Source organism: Marmota flaviventris, chromosome 8, assembly GCF_047511675.1.
Source record: "Marmota flaviventris isolate mMarFla1 chromosome 8, mMarFla1.hap1, whole genome shotgun sequence".
NCBI classification, from domain to species: Eukaryota; Metazoa; Chordata; class Mammalia; order Rodentia; family Sciuridae; genus Marmota; species Marmota flaviventris.
Window position 1 is genome coordinate 58,052,298 of NC_092505.1, and position 21,092 is coordinate 58,073,389.

The 21,092-nt window shown below is 37.4% G+C and overlaps 1 protein-coding gene across 2 annotated transcripts in view; it reads right to left on the bottom strand.

Moving 5' to 3' along the window:
- The window catches only part of Stxbp5l (syntaxin binding protein 5L), a 334,167-nt gene that overhangs the window by 265,689 nt on the left and 47,386 nt on the right, over positions 1 to 21,092 (bottom strand). The gene's annotated exons all lie outside the window — the stretch shown is intronic.

Below are 21,092 nucleotides of genomic sequence, written 5' to 3' on the forward strand. Positions count from 1 at the left end.
ACAAATGGCGAATGTTTTCTCTGATGTAAGATGACTGACTCATAGTGGGGTAGGGAGCGGGGGCATGGAAGAAATAGACAAACTCTAGATAGGACAGGGGTGGGAGGGGAGGCGGGGGTGCAGGGGATTAGCAAGGATGGTGAAATGTAATAGACATTATCCAAAGTACATCTATGAAGACATGAATTGGTGTGAACATACTTTATATACAACCAGTGATATGAAAAAATTGTGCTCTATATGTGTAATATGAATTGTAATGCATTCTGCTGTCATTTATTTAAAATATAGCTTTAAAAAAGGAACCCACATTTTGGGAGGACTGAGGTGCATCTAGGTACAAAGAGTTTAGAGATCAAAGACAATGCCCAACTAAACTGAGAGGTGTCCTACACAATATCCTGGTACAGGAAAGAAACTGCATCTCTCTCCCAGTGGCATGTGGAGGACAGAGGAAGGAACCATTTTGCAGCCGCAGCATGGGGGCCAACAGCCAAGGGAGCCAGTTTCTGGCACACCCGAGTCTGGCCCCCAAAACAAGCCTGGAAAACCCACACTGCATGATAGAGTGTGCCTAAGTGACCAGGAGAAAATCAAGTGTGGATAGAGGTTTACACAGGGGAATACTGGTCATGGAAACACTGCTCCCACCTCCCTCCAGCTAGGAGAGAAGCCCTTGACCAGGAATTTGAAAGGTCAGCAGTGGAAAAGATTGAGTTTGGATACTGAACATGAGACCAGGAATCGTGGGGTCCGCAGGCAGCATAGTGGACTCAGAATTGGCTACTATACCACACGAGTGTGGTACACAGTCTTCCAGCATGTAGACTAGCAATTGCTGGGCCCAGGAGATATGCTGAATTAAAATCTCCATATCAACTGGCATTCAGCAAAGAATGTGGTACACACCTAAACTTAAACCCAGACTCCAGGAGTTCCACCTCCCGGATTAACCCTCTCACCCTAAAAAAAAAAAAAAAAAGACTCATAGAAACAGTGAGCAAAATGTAGAATGGTAGTTACCAGGGGCAGGGAAATTGGGGGGTTGGTCAAAAGGTACAAAGTTTTAGTAATATAAGATGAAAAATTTTAGAGTTCTAATTTATAGCATAATATTAAGCATAGTTAACAATACTGTGTTGTATATATGAAATTTGCTGAAAGAATAGATCCCAAGTGTGCTCGCCTCCTTAAAAAAAAAAAATAACTATATGACTATATGAGGAGGAAGATATGTTAATGGCTCGACTGTTGTAAACAGTTCAACAAATGTATATCATGTGTATAGAATATGTGTGTCATATATAAAATATGTACTTCCCAATGGATACATAAACTCACAGATGTAAAAATCTGCGCAAAGACCAAATAAGAGAAATCCATAAACATCCATGCCAAAGATCATCATAATTAAGATTCTAAAGACTAAAAATTTATTTTAAAAATCTGGAAAGCAGCCAGAAACAAATGTTGCATTACAAATGAATAAAAATTTGAGTGACAACAGATTTCCACCTAGAAACCACAGAGGCAAAAAGGAAATATTTTTCTAGTATAGTCATACACCAACCAATGATGTTTAAGTCCACGACATAATGCATACATAATGGTGGTGTAATATTATTATATTATTTACTGAAATTAGAGCCATTAAATTGCTTTCTTCTTCATACACTTAATTAGTTAGCCTTGGTTTGACTTATATAGGGTGCAAAATTATACATAGGTTTGACTTGTTTTGAACTTATATTTGTTTGTTCATGCCTTGATTTTTATTCTTCTTATTGCCCTTTCTTCACACTCTTCCCTCACTAATAGACAAATATTCCTGTTCTCTCTTGGTATTTCATTATTTTATTACTTTTTTTTTTACTCTTTCCTCTTAACAGTTGCCATCTGGTACATATATCATGACTCTTCCCTGTTCAATTTTTCAATATTTTTAACTTTCCCTTGCTTTCCTACCATATTTCCTCTTCACTGAAGAAACTGCAATGCCATTATCTGACAGAATTATATAGTTTATGTAATTATTATCCCATCCATCTTGTGAATATTAATACAATGGACAATGTAATAGATATTTGCTCTTTATCGTCTGATGTTTATTTATCATGGGTGCTAATGTTAAATGTTGACTACCATTTCTACAGAGGTGGTAACTAATGTTTTAGATGTCAAAATAGAAACTGGACATTGATCTAAAGGCTGTATATCTGCTGCTAACATCATTGCTATTCCTGGCTCCCCCCTTCTCTTTAAGAGGGGCTGGAAAGTGAATGGGATACATCAAGCTCACAGAATAGAGATACGCCTGCTGAAAAATACTCACAACACAGCCAAGAAACAGGGAATCTAACCCCCCACACAATTTAGAAAGCCTCAACAATATTTGAACCCACAGAGGAGGGAAGACAAAACTCCAAATAACACCCAGGTCCCAAGTAGGAACAACAACAGAAGGACCTCAGGTCCCACTCCTGGACACCTAATCATACATCAAAAACAGAGACATCCAAGAACAAAAAAGATAACTACACACATACACACAAAATACATATACAAAAGAGGAAGGGGAATCCATCTCAAGAGATGCAAAATTCCAAATCCTCTGAAAACACAAGGGAACAGTCAAACAAATCTCCCCTAAAAATTCACCATCCCCAACAAAGGATCTCACAGAAATGGATAAAATTCCAGAGAAATATTTCAAAAAAGATTACTAAAATGTTCAACGAACTAAAAGAAGATCTAAGAGATGAATTAAGAAAGGAAATACAGTAAATGAAAGACTGTTTGATAGAGAAATAAAAACACTGAAAAGAAACCAATAAGAAATCCTGAAAATAAAAAACAAAATAAATCCAATTTACTTGAAAGCAGGGAAAACAGATTAGATTGCATAGAAAATAGAATTTTAGTCCTTGAAGACAGACTATCAGGCCATGAAGACAGAATATATAAATTGGAATTCAGTATGTAATAAAGAATTGAAAATAAAAGATCGTGATCAAAATAAACAAAAACTCTGGGATAGCAGCAGCAAGAGAAAAAAATTGATAGTCACTGGGATAGAAGATAACATGGAGATACAGGAGAAAGACATTAATAATATCTTCAATGAGATATAAGGGGAAAAACTGCCCTATATTAGAAATGAGATAGACATCCACATACAGATTCATATAAAACCCCAAATACACAAGATCAAAACAATCTAAGGCATATCAAAATCAAAATACCTATTAGAGAAAATAGTAAGAGCTACAAAGGAAAGATGTTAGTTAATATTTAGAGAAAATCAATAAGGCTCATATCTAGTATTTCAACTAAGATACTAAAATCAAGGAGGGCCTGGAATAAGATAATCCAAACTCTAAAAGAAAACAAATGCCAGCAAAGATTGCTATATCCAGCAAATTAATCTTTCAAAATCAATGAGAAAATAAATAAAAACTTTCCATGGCAAGGATAAGCTTAAAGAATTCATCACCACTAAGCCAGCAATACAAAGAATACTCAAAGATATTTGGGGCACACAAGGAGCCCCAAAATAAATCCTAAAACTCCCAAAGAGATAAAGATCACTAGAAAAGCAACCAACTAAGTGAAAATTAAGACAGAATTAAATAAAGTAACAATCCAAAATGGCATAAAACAAACACCAATTCATAATATTAATTATATTATGTATATAATAATGTTAATTAAAATATATTAAATATTATATATTAAGCATATAATGGTATCTATTAATATTAGTAAATAATATTAATAGTCTCAATTCCCCAATTAAAAGATATAGATTAGCAGAATGGATCAAAATACAAGATCTAACTGTATGCTCTTTGAAACAGCTTGCTTATCTCATAGGCAAAGGCACCCATAGGAAAAATATTCCATGTAAATGGAGTCCAAAAACAAGAAAGATCATAAGAGACCAAGAAGGCTACTACATCCTGGTAAAGAGAACACTCCAAAAAATAAAATGATAGTAAACACATATGCCCCAAATCACAATTACATATGTACCTAATTACAAACAACAACAAAAAACGTTCTGGAGATTAAATCTCAGATAGACACCAATACAATAATACTGGTTAATCTCAATACACCAATACAATAATACTGGTTAATCTCAGTACACCAACAGACAGGTCATCCAAACATAAAAGGAATAAAGCTATTTCCAACCTAAATGGTACTATAAATCAAAGGGACCTGATAGACATAAAAAAATATTACATACCAAAAGAGCTCTATGTATTTTCTTCGTAGAATTTCACAGAAACTTTTCCAATGTAGACCATATTGTAGGTCACAATGTAAACCTCTGTAAATAGATTTTTTAAATGATGTAATTCTGTATATCCTAACAGATCATAATGAAATGAAACTAGAAATCAATAGCAAGAAAAAAAACAGAAACCACATAACACACAGAGATTGAATAATATTCTTTTAAATGAAGAATAAATCATAGAAGAAATGAGAAGAAATTCTTAGAAACAAATGAGAACAGAGATTCAAGATATCAAAATCTCTGAGAGAGTATAAAAGCAGTTTCAAGAGGAAAATGTATAGCATGGAGTGCCTGCATTTAAAAAATAGAGAGATCCCAAATAAATAAGCTTATGATTTACCTTAAGGCCTTAGAAAGGAAGAACAAAGTAATTCTAAAAGCCATAGGAGATAGGAAATAATAAAAATCAGAATCAAATTAATAAAATTGAGAATTTTTTAAAAATACAGGATCAATTAAATAAAGAATATGTTCTTCAAAAAGATAAATAAGATTGATAAACCCTTCACGAAACTAATGAGAGAAGATCCTAATTAACAAAATTAGAGATGAAAAGGGAGCTATCACCACAGACACTTCTGAAATGAAGAAGATTACTAGAAACTATAATTTATTATTATATAATAATTTATTTTAAAAACTATATTATTATAAATTATAATCCAATAAATTAGGAAATCAAGAAGACACTGACAAATAGTAGTTGATCCATGAGGATATAAAAAAATTAACAAATGAGATCAAATCATTAATTAAAAGATTCCCACCAAAGAAAAGCCCAGGACCAGATATCTTCACCAATGAATTTTACCAAACTTATGAAGAAGAAATGGCAATGATTCTCAAACTATTCCAAAGAATTGAGACAGAAGGAACCCCTCCAAACTCAAACTATCAGGCCAGGATTACCATGATATCAAAATCAGCTGTGAGGAGGGAGAATAAAAATTAACAATAATAATAAAGAGGAAGAGGGAACAGGAAAATGTGACTAATAGTGGTGAAAAAGAGTGACAAAGGGACAAAAACCAAGATACAAACAAACAAGCAAATGTAAGATCAAAACAGCTCAAACTCACATGTGCTAGGCATGGTAGTGCACACCTGTAATCCCAGAGGCTCAGGAGGCTGGGACAGGAGAATTGTGAGTTCAAAGCCAGTCTCAGCAAAATCAAGGCACTAAGCAACTTAGTGAGATTCTGTCTCTAAATAAAATACAAAAAAAAAAAAAAAAAAAGGCTGGGGATGTGACTCAGTGGTAAAACACCCCTGGGTTCAATCCCCAGTACCAAAAAACAAAACAAAACAAATTCACATATATTATACACCACCTAAGTCAAATCAAGTTTAAAGAATAAATAAGTGCAGAAGATAGCAATTAATGTGAAAGTAAAATTATATAAATATATATATATGCATATTTTAACACAGTGGGAATACATATACCCACAAACACCCATATACACACACACAGCAAATTGTACATGCTGGAAAAAATCAGTAAAAAATGGGAGAAATATAGAATAAAGAACATTAAAGAGATGAGAAAAAAAGGAAAAAAAACAATAGAATTAAAAGGTTCAGGGCAGCTGGCTCATAGTCACACTAGGGACAGGGAGGTGTAAGACTGGCTTCAGGTAAGCCAATCCTTCTCTCTTCTGATGTCAAAAGAATTCAGAGAGGAAACAACATGATCAAATCACAGTCAAGTCAGTTGCAGCTCCTGACAGGCCAGCCAGCCAGTGAGCACAGCTCACAACCAAGCACATGGGGCCAAGGAGACAGCTAGACTAAGAACCCATCCTGAGCTTGATCCCACCAGCAACTTCTGGCCTAAGGTCACAGAGCTGGTTTGGTGCTTCAGCACTGGGGATGTCAGGAGACCAGTCCACTTATAGCATCATGGCCTGAATTCTTGCACCAGGACCATGTACAGGGCACACTGACCAGCCTCTCTGTGCAGTCAGGCATCCCAACACATGCCAGAAACAGAGGAAACAAGAGAGTGATGCTCCACAAAGCTTCTGGAATAGGACAATCTTCAGATCAAAATGCAGATTGCAAGCCAGGCCTGGAAAAGCCAGACTAGGTAATAAAAAGAAGATTAACGGGAAGATTGTTAAGAAATAAAAAACACTTGTCCTGCTGTGTGTGGTGATACACACGTGTAATCCCAGCAAATCAGGAGGCTGAGGCAGGAGGATCACGAATTCAAAGCCAGCTTTAGCAGATTAGTAAGGTACTTAGCAACTCAGCAAGACCCTGTCTCTAAATAAAATATTATAAAGAGCTGGGGATGTGTCTCAGTGGTTAAGTACCCCTGGGTTCAATCCCTAGTACACCACCTCCGAACCTCAGGGGAAAGAAAAAAAAAAAAAAAAACACTTGCCCTGAGAATCTTAGATCTTATTCCTGGGAAAGGAGGAACATCTACCTCATAGCAGGCTGCAGCTACTGAGAATTATGCAATATGGTTATCATCAACTTGACCAGCTCTTCCTCATGCTGACATTCCCAAACCACATTCTCTTAGGCTACCAAAATAAGCCAAAAACAGATCCAAAATACTTCCTGGAAAACAGAGGTCAGGCAGGAGAGAACACAGATGGCTCCATGAAGGTGGTGATGGAAATTTCATGCACATGGGCCCCTTCTGAAGGCAATGTCTCCACTTCACAGATAGGAAGCAGTGGGCTCTATGTGATAGCAGGGACCTTAGAAATATGGCAGAAATGCAAAGGGATTCCTGCCAAACTCTACAGCAGCAACTGGGCTGACCCAGGGCTATGTTCTGTGACCTACACACTCTGCTACATGTAAATCATATTTCAGTAAAGAACAAAAAACAATGATAAAAAGTCAAGAGAGGAGACAGTTGGATGTCCATCCAACACCCATCCCACATCCAGAGGGACAGGGTAGACACTGAAATACATAGTGGCACATAGTGCCACTCAGAGCCACAGGTAAGGCCTATCTGAGTACACTGTGGCCTGCTTCTATTTGGGGTCTATGAAGAGGAACATCACTTCTGGTTTCTGGACTACTACACATAAACTCCTCTGAGTGGTGAACTTGCACTGACCCAAACATCCACCCCCTCTTTGGTACACTTGTGACTAGAAGGCAAGAAGAGGCCACAGGAAGTTGTGTACCAAAGGAGGCCACTGAAAGAACAGGTGTTTGGATTCAATGGTGGAAAAGTAAGCACTGGCTGTAGGGATGGAGCCCACAGTTTGGAGGTTACTTGATGGAAGGGCCTCAGCACAAAAGGGCTTGGCCTTCACAATACCTAAATAATATAGTAAGTAAAACAGCCCTCTTTCTTACCTCTTAGAGAGGGAGTGTTACCATGTACACAAAGAGAAGTCCAATTTCTGTTTCTAGGAGCAGGAGGGAGAATACCTATCTGAGTCCCAGATTGACCCAACAGTGGGCATGGGGAAAACAACTTGGGAAACCGTCTTTCCAATCCCCAGACCAAGCCACACAAAATGCACAAAAGGAATTCCTCCTCTACACTGCCTCCTTTGCCTTCTTCAGGCTTCCTTCATATCTGCTGTGGCTATCATGCTGCAAGTCTAGAGATGGCCAAGTCTAGAGTTGGCTCCTCCATGACCCTCATTATACCTCTCCTGCCTCCCAGAATCTTCTGCACATTGTAAGCTTTCGAGCAGCAATTAGACAATCTAGTCCTGAGGGCAAGGTTGGATCTGAAATTTTCCATTTCCTGGCTGCCACAGTGAGCCCCTGCCTCAAACTGGGAAATAGTTTTAACTTAGGGGAATTTGCCAACCTTTTTGTCTAGAAAAATAGTCAAAGACTTCACTATTTAAAAACAACTAAACTTCTGATAATTTCACAACTCTAGGCCCTCCTAGAAAATGGCAAACTATTAAAATGCCAAATGGGACATGGATTTTTTTTAAGGCATCCAGGAAAGGCTCTGGGAGTCTCAGTCCTGCAGAGATGCCAGAGACAGATGGTGCATGAAGGCTCCTGTCCTGATTGACTTGAGAGTTTCATATTCATTACGGTATAACTTCGCGTTACAAAATTCAGGCACTAGAACCCAAAGATAAGAGCAATTCCACATGAGTGCACTTGGCTTTTATGTAGCATCCCTGAGAGAGTTTTAATATCTCCAGAGCCATATATTTCATGTACTCACTATTGATGACCTTTAGCAATGACCAGGAGGAGATTTGGGGTATAAAGGCTGCATAGCAAACAGTGAAGCACCCAGTCACTGCTGCAAACAAGCCCACTCCTGCCCACTGGCCCACCTCTTGCTTCCCTGCACATGGAATTATGGAGATGATTCCATAGAACACTTTGGAGTCTTCAATGCCTTTCCAGAACTGTCTTCTCCAACAGCTGCCACCCACCCTCTCCACATACCTCAGGGAGAGGCCTGAAGACCAGAAAAGGGATTCTTCTGGCCAAAGCAATCAGCTCCAATGGAACCAAGTATTCAGTGGCTTAAGAGGAGAATCTCTGTCTACATTAGATCTAGGACACTGAGTCCCCATCTACATTGGCTCAAGCCCAAGTGATCCAATGTCCCCCATAGTCCCAATCTATACTGCCTCAAGGTATGCAAATCTCTATCTACAATGAACAAGAGAGGGAGGCACAGTGGTCAAGGCCTTGGACTGACTGACTACTGAACTCCTGCCCTTGCACTGTGGCCTGGCTATTTCCCCCCCCTTTTTAAAAATTATTTTTTAGTTGTAAATGGACACAATATCTTATTTTATTTATTTTTATGTAGTGCTAAAGATAGAACCCAGTGCCTCACCTGTGCTAGGCAAGCACTCTACCACTGAGTCACAATCCTAGCCCTTTCTCACTCTTTTTAAACCTGTCCCCTTAAAAAAAATCTTTGAAACATCAATATTATACAAGTTGTAAGAAACAGAAATTTATTAAGAACCATTTCTTCTCTCCCAGAAGCACAGCAGGAAGGCCAGAGGAAAATAGGGCAGGGGAAAGTGTTCCAGGGAAAAGAGTCTCTGATGTCTGTGGCAAGTGGGGACAGAGGAGAGTCCTGGTGGATCCAGACAGACTCTTGGCTAGAATCCACTTGGGCAAGCCCAAGCCAGCTGGCACACCTCATTGCTGAAGCTGTTTGAATTCACTCCTGACCCGATGCCCACTTCATGATATCAGGATGCTCAGGGCTCAGGGTCTTCTGGCTGTCCATTGGTCTGTCTGTCTCATGTGTGCATGTCCACTGGAGCCACTCTGTTACAGAACCAAGATTATCTGTGGCCACCTTCCATTGGAGCCACTCTTCTTCTTAAGGTCAGCCTGCAGAAGCACGGCATGTAGCAACAAAGCTGTAGAATGCAGGTAGTGATCCTTCTAGTGACCCCCCTGCTCTGTCAATGAATTGCCCTTGGGAGGTCAAACTACAGCCTTCTGTAACCTACCTACTGAGGATCAGCCAGGAGATGGGCCTGAGGTACTCAGGCCTGTGGGACACAGGGTCAGGCTGGGAAGTTAGGCTGGGAGGGGGTGTGCCCACATGGAAGAAGTGGAGAAGAATGGCAGGCACACTGGCACTTGTAGCACCCTTCTGCCCCAACTGCTTGGACTCCTCAGCCTTCTACTGCTCACAGGCCAATGAAAAGGCTGGCTCACTGGCACACTTGTTGGGGTAGACACTGAAAGGATCTGCAAGGCACAAACACCCAACAGTACACAAGCTTTACCTGGAGCTTGCAGCCCACCCCCCTGGGTTCTCCAGTGCCAGAGAATGAGGTAGGTAGCCATGGCCTCATCAAATTTTAAATTTTCCAGAGCAACCCAGGCATTAAAGGGGACATAACCCATGTCAAACATGATGGTTATGATGGCAGAGTCAGGGGGTTTGGGGGGGTGGCTTGTTGGAATGACTGGGTGAAGAAGAGTCCTTGCCCTGGCTCAGCCATGGGTGTCCCATTACCTGCTCTAGAGTAGGCCTCTGCGAGGGGTCCAGCATCAGCATCTGCTGGATGAGGCTCAGTGCTCCCTCCAAAAGGTGCAGGGGAATGTTGTAGCTTGCCTGCATGATCAGCTTCTGCAGCTGCTTAGTGGTGCTTGCCTTAAATGGGCATCTCCCTGTGAGCATAAGATAGAGAGTGACATCCAGCCTCCAGATGTCTGCTGGGGAACCCTCATATTCTTGCACCTGGATGATTTCAGGGGCACAGTATGGGAGAATGCCCCAGAACCTGTTCAGCTTCTACCCAGGCATGAACCTGGTGCTCAGGCCAAAGTCAATGAATATGACGTTACCCCTGGCATCCACCACATGCTCCAGCTTCAGGTCGAGCTACACGATGCCCTTCTTTCTCATGGCAGTGGCATGTGGCACATACGATCAGCCTGAACACTCTGAGGGCCTTCTCCTATTGCAGGCCACTGCAGTAGGGATACAATACCATAGCTCTCCCCGACCTGCATGCTCCATGACCAGGTAGATACTGTGCATAGTCTTGATAATCTGGAAGTGCTGAATCATGTTTCCGTGTTCCAGGGCCAGCAACCTATCTATCAGGTTCTGACAGAACAGGAATGTTCCCTTCTGTCTTCAGCACAACTTTCACTATGACCTCCGCCCTGTTGAGAAGATGGTAGGCTAATATCACCTGGCCAAAGCCCCCTTGCCAAGTGACCCTCAGGACATCATAATGGTCTGGGGAGCCATCTCATAGCAGGAGCTGGTCCCCTACAGCACTACACTACTCTGACTACACTTCCTAAGTCAGAATCCAGTTAAGAATACTAACTTAAAAACAAACAAATAAACAAAAGACCAAAAACAAAAAGACAAAACAAAAACCCAAAATCAAAAAAACAATAGCAAAACACCAAATCACTAACCAACAACCACTAAATGCACTATCTGGGATTCTGAAGGTTCACCACCAAAATCTTTTTGTAATTATAGACAAAATCCCAGCTGCAGACACCCCCTTATATAGCCAGTATTTGAAATTCCATCACAGCAGTTCTTTTTGGGGTCAGAGCAAGAAATAAGCCAGTCACACCTGGGCATAACCCCCAGTGGTCATCTAACTTTTTTGGCCTCCAGGACCTTTCCAACTTTCATAATAAGAATAAATAACAAAAGAGTGCTGGCGTTGTGGCTCAGTGGCAGAGGGCTTGCCTTGCACATGTGAGGCACTGGGTTCAATGCTCAGCACCACATAAAAATAAATGAACAAAATAAAGATTGTGCACATGTATAACTAAAAAAAATTTTCAAAAAAAAAGAATAAGCTTTTTGTTTCAATGGGTTATGGAGAATAATATTTATGTGTTCAGAGATTATAAAACCTATAGGATAATCGGGTGCAGTGGCGCACACCTGTAATGCCAGGGGCTTGGGAGACTGAGACAGGAGGATAATGAGTTCAAAGCCAACCTCAGCAAAAGCAAGGTGCTACGTAACTCAGTGAGACCCTGTCTCTAAATATACAAAATAAGGCTGGGGATATGGCTCAGTGGTCATGTGCCCCCGAGTTCAATCCCTGGTACCAAAAAAATAAAAAATAAAAATAAAACAAACCAAAAAATTCATAGGATACTTCAATGGACTTTTCAAGCCTGAAAACCTGTAATAACTTTTGTTTTTTTTAAACCTCATCATATGTACACTCCAAGTATTAAATTCTTTTTTCTTCCAACTCAGAATACTGGTATAAAGGGAAAAGCAATCATGAAATTCATTTGAAAAAATAAGAGACCCAAAATAGCCAAAGCAATCCTCAGTAAGAAAAGTGAAGCAGGAGGCATCACAATACCAGACCTTAAATTATACTACAGTGCCATAGTAACAAAAATGGCAATGGTATTGGCACAAAAACACATACATAGACCAATGGTACAGAATAGAAGACACAAGAGATAAACTCAATACAATTATCTCATACTAGACAAAGACCCCAAAAACATACATTGGAGAAAAGATAGCCTCTTCAACAAATGGTGCTGGCAAAACTAGCAAGCCACATATAGCAAAATGAAATTAAACCCCCATCTCTCACCCTGCACAAAATTTAACTCAACGTGGATCAAGAACTTAGACACAGGAACAAAGACCCTATGCCTAATACAAGAAAAAGTAGACCCAACTCTCTATCATGTCAGTTTAGGAAATGATTTTCTCAACAAGACTCCTAAAGCATAAGAAGTAAAATCAAGAGTCAACAAACGGGATGGAATAAAACTAAAAAGCTTCTTCACAGCAAAGGAAATGATCAAGGACATAAACAGAGAGTCTACAGAATGGGAAAAAATCTTTACCAAATGCACTACAGATACAGCATTAATCTCCAGGATATGTATGTAAAGAACTCAAAAAACTTAACACCAAAAAAACTAATAACCTAATTAATAAATGGGCAAAGGAACTGATCAGGCACTTCAAAGCAGAAATATGGATGATCAAATATACATGAAAAAATGTTCAACATCTCTAGTAATAAAAGAAATGCAAATTAAAACTACATTGAGATTTCATCTCACTCCAGTCAGAATGGTAATTATCAAGAATACAAGTAACAATAAATGTTGGAGAGGATGTGGCAAAAAGGTTCACTCATACATTGCAAATTGGTGTGACCACTCTGGATAGCAGTATGGACATTCCTCAGAAAACTTGGAATGGAATCACCATTTGATCCCATTATCCCACTCCTCGGTTTATTCCCAAAGGACTTAAAATCGGCATACTATAGTGATGCAGCCACATCAATGTTTATAGCAGCTCAATTCACAATGGCCATATTATGGAACCAACCTACTGCCCTTCAACAGATAAATGGATAGATTGTGGTATATATACACAATAAAATATTACTCAGCCATAAATAGGAATGAACTTATGGCAGTTGCCAATAAATGGATGGAGCTGGAGAATATCATGCTAAACCAATCCCCAAAACCCAAAACCTAAATGTTTTTCCTGATATGCATATGCTAATTCATAATAAGGGCCCAGGCAGGGAGCTAGGGAAGAATAGAGTTACTTTGGATTAGACAGAGGGAAGGGAAGGGAAGGGGTATGGGAGTAGGAAGGACAGTAGAATGAATCAGACATTATTACTCTACGTGCATATATGACTACATGACTGGTGTTATTTTACATCACATACAACCAGAAGACTGAGAAGTTATACTCCATTTATGTAGGATGTATCAAAATGCATTCTACTATCATGTATAACTAATTAGAACAAATTAAAAAAAGAAAATATTACTGACTTTAAACATGTTATCTCCATGTTCTCTTCTATATCACTCTCATGTTAACATACATATATATTATACACACATACATTCCATTTTTTATCCTCTAGACAAAAAAGTCAATAAAGAAACATCATACTTAAACTATACTATAGATGAATGACCTAACAAATATTTAAAGAATATTTCATCTAATACCTATTTAATACACATTCTTTAACTCAGTATATTAAATATTCTCTAGAATAGACCATAGCATAATATGTTTTAAGAAAATTTTAAAACTAAATCATATTACATTTTTGCACCACAATGGAATGAACCTACAATCAATAACAAAGGAAACTGTAGAAATTATACAAATACATGAAGAATAAACAAAATAATTTTAAACAAGCAGGTCATTGAAAAAAATCAAAAGGAAAATTTTTAAATTCTCAAAACAATGAAAATGGTAACATAAAATACCAAACCTAATGGAATACAGCAAAAACAGTTCTGAAATGTATGTTCATAATAATAAGTACCTAATATTACCAAAAAAAATTCAACCAACCAACCTAACAATACACCTCAAGGACCTAGAAAGCAAGAGCAAAGCAAACCCAAAATTAGTAGGAAGACAGAAACAACATTGATCAAAGTATAAATACAGATTTTTTTTAAAAAAGTAAAGATCAATGAAATTAATAGTTTCTTTTTTGAAAAGATAAGCAAAATCAACAAACCACTAATTAAGATAATCAAGAAAAAAATAGAGAGGCTGGGGTTTTGGCTCAGTAGTACAGCTCTCAACTAGCATTCATGAGGCACTCATTTCAATTCTCAGCACCACATAAAAATAAAATAAAGATATTATGTCTACCTATAACTAAAATATATATTTTTAAAAAAGAAAAAAAGATAGACAACCCAAATAAATAAGAAATTAAAAAGGAGACATTAATACACTGATCCTACAGAAATACAATCAATCATTAGAAATCATACATTAACAAATTAGAAAATCTAGAAGAAATTAATGCACTGCTGGACACAACCTACCAAAATTGTTCCATGAGGATATTACAAAAACAGTAACAAATGAGATCAAATCATTAATTAAAAGATTCCCACTAAAGAAAAGCCCAGGACCAGATAGCTTCACCAATGAATTTTACCAAACTTATGAAGAAGAAATGGCAATGATTCTCAAACTATTCCAAAGAATTGAGACAGAAGGAACTCCTCCAAACTCAAACTATGAGGCCAGGATTACCATGATATCAAAATCAGACAAGGACACATACACAAAAGGAAAATTATAGACCAAATTCCTGGTGAATACAGAAGTGAAAATTCTTAACAAAATATAAGCAAACTAAATCCATCAATAATCAAAAATATCATTCACTATGATCCAATTGCACTTTTCATAGGGATGCCAGGAAAGTTCAACATCCACAGCTCAATAAACATATATCAACAGAATTAAGGATAAAATCACTTTATAATTTCAATAGATGCAGAAAATGGATTGATAAAATTTAATATGTCTTCATGATAAAATCCTAAACAAATTTAGTATATAAGTATCATAACTTAACATAATAAAAGTTATAATATTAAAACACATATCCCTATTATAATGATTGGAAAAAAACTGAAGGCATTTCCTCTGAGATCTGGAACAAGGAAAGGATTCCATACTCAACTGCTCTTATTCAACATAGTATTAGAAATTTTATCCTGAACAACTAAGAATGAGAAAGAAAATAGGAAGAAAGTCAAATTATGCCTGTTTGCAGCCAATATAATTCCATACATATAAAAGCCTAAAGAAACTACCAAAAGTCTATTAAAACTGATAAATTAATATAAAACACACACACTCAAAATGCAAATACCAGTTGCATTTTTATACCTTAGTATCAAACTTGCCAAAAAAGCAATCATGAAATAATTCCACTTGTAATAGCTATAAAAATATAAAATGACTGTGAATAAATTTAACCAAGGAAATGAAAGACATCAACAATAAAATTATAAGACATTAATGAGATAAATTTGAATAAAATACAAAAAAAGGAAAGACTCCATGTTCATGGACTAGAAAAATTAATAGTTAAAATGCCCATTCTACCCAAATTGATTTATAGATTCACTGCAATCCCCATTGAAATACCAATAATATTCTTCACAGAGCAAGAAAATAAACAATTCTAAAATCTTGAGCAAAAAGAACAATGATGGAGGTGTTAGCGTATCTTATTTCAAGACACACTATAGATAGTAATCATAGCATCATGGTACTTACATAAAAATTGAAACTTATATCAATGGAACAGAATGTTGATTCCAGGAATTACCCCATGCATCTACAGCCAAATGATTCTTGACAATGGCACAAAAATCAAACACTGGAGAAAGATCTCTTCAATAAGTTGTATCAGGAAAAATAGACATCCATATGCAGATTGAAAATTGACTTCTATCTCTCAACTCAAAATGGATCAAAGATCTAAATAATAAGACATGAAATTACTTGAATAAAATATAAGAAAACACTTTGTCACATTAATACAGGCAATGATTTTTTTCAATATGACCTAAAAAGCACAAGAAACTAATACAAAACTAGACAAATAGGATTGTATCAAACTACGAAGTTTATGAACAACAAAGGAAACAATCAATAAAGAGAAAACCTACAGAATGGGAGAAAATATATACCAACCATTCATCTGATAAATGGTTAATATCTGGAAAATATAAGGAAATCAAAATACTTAACAAAAAATATACAATTTTAATCCAAATTTCAAAAATGGAGAAGTGATCTGTATAAACACTTCTTAAAAGATGAAAATACAAATGACCAACAAATATATGAAAAACGCTCAAAATCATTAGCCACCAGAGAAATGCAAATAAAATTACAACAAAGTATCATCTCATCTGAGTTAGGAGAGCTTCTATCAAAAAAAAATTAAAAGAAAATAGCAAATGTTGGTGAAAGTGTGGATAATAGAAACTCTTGTACACTGTTGGTAGGAATGTTAATTACAAACAGTACTGGAGATTGCTCAAGAAACTAAAAATAGATATACCATATGATTCAGCTGTCAGCAGGATGACACCCCCCCCATGCAACCATGCAACCCACCTACCAGTAACTTATTGCTTTCATCTGCTTATTAGAAGGAGCTGCTTGACTGTGGAAATCAAGGCTGGGTGCCCATAACCACTCTTCAACTGCCAACTGCCAATCCCTTATAGAGACAGCTTTAATACTCTACACCATCCCCTTCATAAATCAGTTCTGATAAAAACCCAGACACCAGATCTGCTTGGGGAGAAGGTTTAGAGCCTGAGCTCCCCTTCTCCTTTTTTAGGCTACTGAATAAAAATTTCCTGCTTGCCTTAAGACTGTTTGGTTATTTGCAAGCAGTACCAAATAGGAAAAGATCGTGAAAAGTTCGTGACAAATTTCTGGTTGCTCTGCAGGAACAACCTTGGTCTTCCTAGATTGGAGGGTTCCCAATGGCTCCTAAGAGTTTCCTTAACTCCAGAAGTAGAAACAGTGGGTAGCAGCAGCTCAGCCTGGACTAATTCCATTAAGTTGTTAGGACTCAGGGAGGCTTGTTAGTGCTCACCCATTTGGGGGTGGGGAGTGTTCCCAAGACCATTCTACTTGATAACCTAGCTTCTCCTCCCTGGACCATTTTCTCTTTAGCCAGTGACCCCTGACCAGGAAGAACTGTGACTGATAGGATAGATTTGATTCTCAGCTAACTGGCAACCCAAAAGAACACAGGAAATCTAAGGGAAATTTCTTGGGAAATTTTTACACCTCCATTATGAGGTTAGACACCAAGGGAGGACACCTGGGAAGGACTAGGGATGACTGACTAGCCCTCAGTAAGGTATTAGGAACCCCTGAGCATAATGATCAATACAGGTATAGTTGCAACTTCTTTTGTGGTTTCCTTTGTTGTTGTTATCTCTATGAGTCTGGCTAAACCTCAGTGAGCAGCTGTTTCCTTTCTGCTGCTTCTTGTTCATTGATATTTGGGGGATTTCACTCCATCCTTCTTTCAGCTGCTCCTAAAACTCCACAAGCCTCAAGAGGAAAAATATAGTGTCTGACTACCAAAGCTGATACGTATTCAGTGGCCCCTCTAGTGAGGCACTTACTACTGGAAAGTTCTCTGGCATAGCATCAATGAGGTAAGGGGCCCATAGCAGATCACCAAGCTGAAGAAATTATTTTATAAGTAACTCATGTTATATGGCTTGAAATCTCTTTAACTTGCCAGTCTCCACCTGACCTTGTGGTCACTCTCACTCTGGGATATCTGATTTGGTTCTGTTCTGATCTGAATGTGCACTTTAATCTAATCATTTTACATGTTCTTTTGTCCATTAGTATTTGATTAGTCTGTTTTTATGATAATTAACTGGATAGAAGCTAAAGGATTTGATGGCTGCAGGAAATAGTTCTATTAGAAATTTTTCTACATGAGGGTCTCCAAACTTCAGAGACAAATGCTCCCTCTGGCCCACTCTGAATGCCCCTGGGTGACTAACTCATGATAGAAGTGTCAGAGCATCTTACCTATGACATGAAGTGGTCTCACAGGAAGCCAAGTGAGAAAAAATATACCACAATCTTGGGTTAGAAGAAACTCAAACAGTTCATGTGAAAGCCAGGCATGGTGGCATTATAGGTGCACGCTTATAATCCCAATGGCTTGGCAGGTTGAGATAGGAGGATCACAAGTTCAAAGCCAGCCTCAGGAAAAAGTGAGGCTCTAAGCAACTCAGTGAGATCCTGTCTCTAAATAAAATACAAAATATGGCTGGGGATGTGGCTCAGTGCTTAGTGTCTGTAAGTTCAATCCCCAGTATCCTCCAGCCCCCCAAAATAAAAAATACAGTTCATGTGGGAGGTGTACAGAAGGGAATGATCATCCTACACACTGAGCAATCCCACACTCCCCTTGGTGTTCGGATTTTCTGATACATGTAATAGGGGATATATTTGGCTCATTGGTGATGCTCTGATTAGAAATCCCCAAAAGCAGCATATTAATGACTGCAAATATTTCCTCAGAACCAACTCTAGCTCTGGCCATCAGATAGAATCACGAATGGGGTGCTGCAGAAAAACTGAGTAGAAATTTAATTCAAAACCCAGCAAGGTAAACTGCCCCCTCAAATTCCTAGGAATACTTCTGTGAGAGTTCCTATGGAAAGTCCCCTCTTTTTGACAGAAGTTTCTCCTATACTTTTTTTTTAATTTTTTTTTTTTTTTAGGTGTAGATGGACACAACACAATGCCTTTATTTTTATGTGGTGCTGAGAATCGAACCCGGGCTCCGCCTGTGCTAAGGGAGCCCTCTACCACTGAGCCACAATCCCAGCCCTCTCCTACACCTTTTAAGCATAATTAAGCTAATGTCCTTTTTCTGGCAAAATGCTTTTGGTTTATACACCTTGTTTAATATTTGGTTTGACATGCATGTCTAATTTTAAATTTTCTTATAAACACTTTAAGATAATTCTTAAAATTCATTATGGAGTTAAGATGAAAGAACTTTTAGCCCTCAATTTTAACTCCATTCACCTTTTGCTTATTTTAATATGATTTTATTACTCAAGATTGTTTGAAAGCTTTATAGTTAAACTAGTCCTAGATAAAAAGAAAACATGTAAGACTGCTAGACTGAGACCAAAATAAATAGACATATAAATCAATCAATTTTAAAAATAAAATAAGTTTTAAAAAAATTCTTAAACAAAACCCTGCTATTATGGAAATTGCTTTACCTGAAAATTCTGGTCCAAAGTCTACATAAGACTTGCAATTAAAAGTCTTAAAGTTTAGCTATATAAATAGATGATCTTAAATTAAAACATTTTGTTCAGCAAAAGATGTTGACTACAGATGGGAATGTAAATTAGTATTACTACAAAACTAATAAACAGAATGGAGATTCCTCAAAAATTTTTAAATAGAATTACTTCTGGAAACATACCCAAAATACCTGGAAACCAATGTCTCAAAGAGGACCTATAGGCTGGGGATGTGGCTCAAGCGGTAGCACGCTCGCCTGGCATGCATGCAGCCCAGGTTCCATCCTCAGCACCACATACAAACAAAGATGTTGTGTCTGCCGAAAACTGAAAAATAACTATTAAAAAATTCTCTCTCTCTCTAAAAAAAAAAGAGGACCTATGATCACAGTAGCACTGTTCACAATAGCTAAACCACAAAAGCAACCCAAGTATCCACTGACAAATGAAAGGATATCAAAATATGGTGTGTAAATACAATGAAATCTTATTTAACCTTAAAAAGAAAGAAAATTTTGGCATACCCTACAACCTGGATAAGCCTTGAAGTCATTATGATAAATAAAATAAGCCAGTCACAAAAAAGACAAATATTAAATGATTCCACTAATATGACATAGCTAAAATAATGAAAATTATAGAGACAAAAAGAGAATGGTAGTTTCCAGAGACTATGGGAGAAAGGAATGTGAAATTATTTATTATAGAGTTTCAGTTTTATAAGATGAAAACATGTATGGAGAAGGATGGCAATGACAGTTATTCAATAGTATAAATGTATTTAATAACTCTGAACTTTATACTTAAAAAAATAAAACATGCAATAACCATACGATTGCCCATATTTTACTCCTAGGCATTTATATCAGAGAAGTGAAAATTTATACCATACGAAAATATGCACATATATTCACAGCTGTTTAGTAATAATGACCAGAAACTAAAAACAATTCAAATATCTTTCAACAGGTAAACAGTTAAACTGTGGAATAACAATAAAAAGGAATAAACTGCTCTTATACAGTCAACTCCCAAATTGGTGGGCTCTACATCCACAAATTCAACAAACCATGGATCAAATATATTGGGGGAAAAAGTGCATATGTATTGAATATGCAAAGACTTTCTTCTTGTCATTATTACTTGAACAATATAGTAGTAAAAACTATTTATATAGCATTTTATATACACTAGATATTTTAAGTAATCTGGAGATAATCTAAAGCATTCCAAAGGAATGTGTAGGTTTTATGCAAATATTATACCACATTACATAAGAATCCTGAGCATCTGTAGATTTTGGCATCCCTGGGGGGAACTGAGACCAATCCCTTGTAGATCCCAAGGGATGAATATATACAACAATTTGGGTGAATCTTCAAAGATTAATGAGGAGTTAAAAAAAAAAAAAGCTGAACCCCAAAGGTTATATACTATGCCATTCTACTTATATTACATTCTCAAGATGGCAAAATTTTTGAAATGAAGACTAAATTAGTGGTTGTTAGAGGTCAAATAATGGTGGTGGAAAGTTAGATTGGACAGCAGTCACATGGGCAACATGATAAATCCTATAGTGGTAGAAGGGTCCTGTATCTTGATGGTCTCAGTATCAATATTCTGATTGTGATATTATACTATAGTTTTATAAGATGTTACAACTGGAAGAAATTGGGGGGGGGGAAGTACAAGGGATTTCTCACAACTA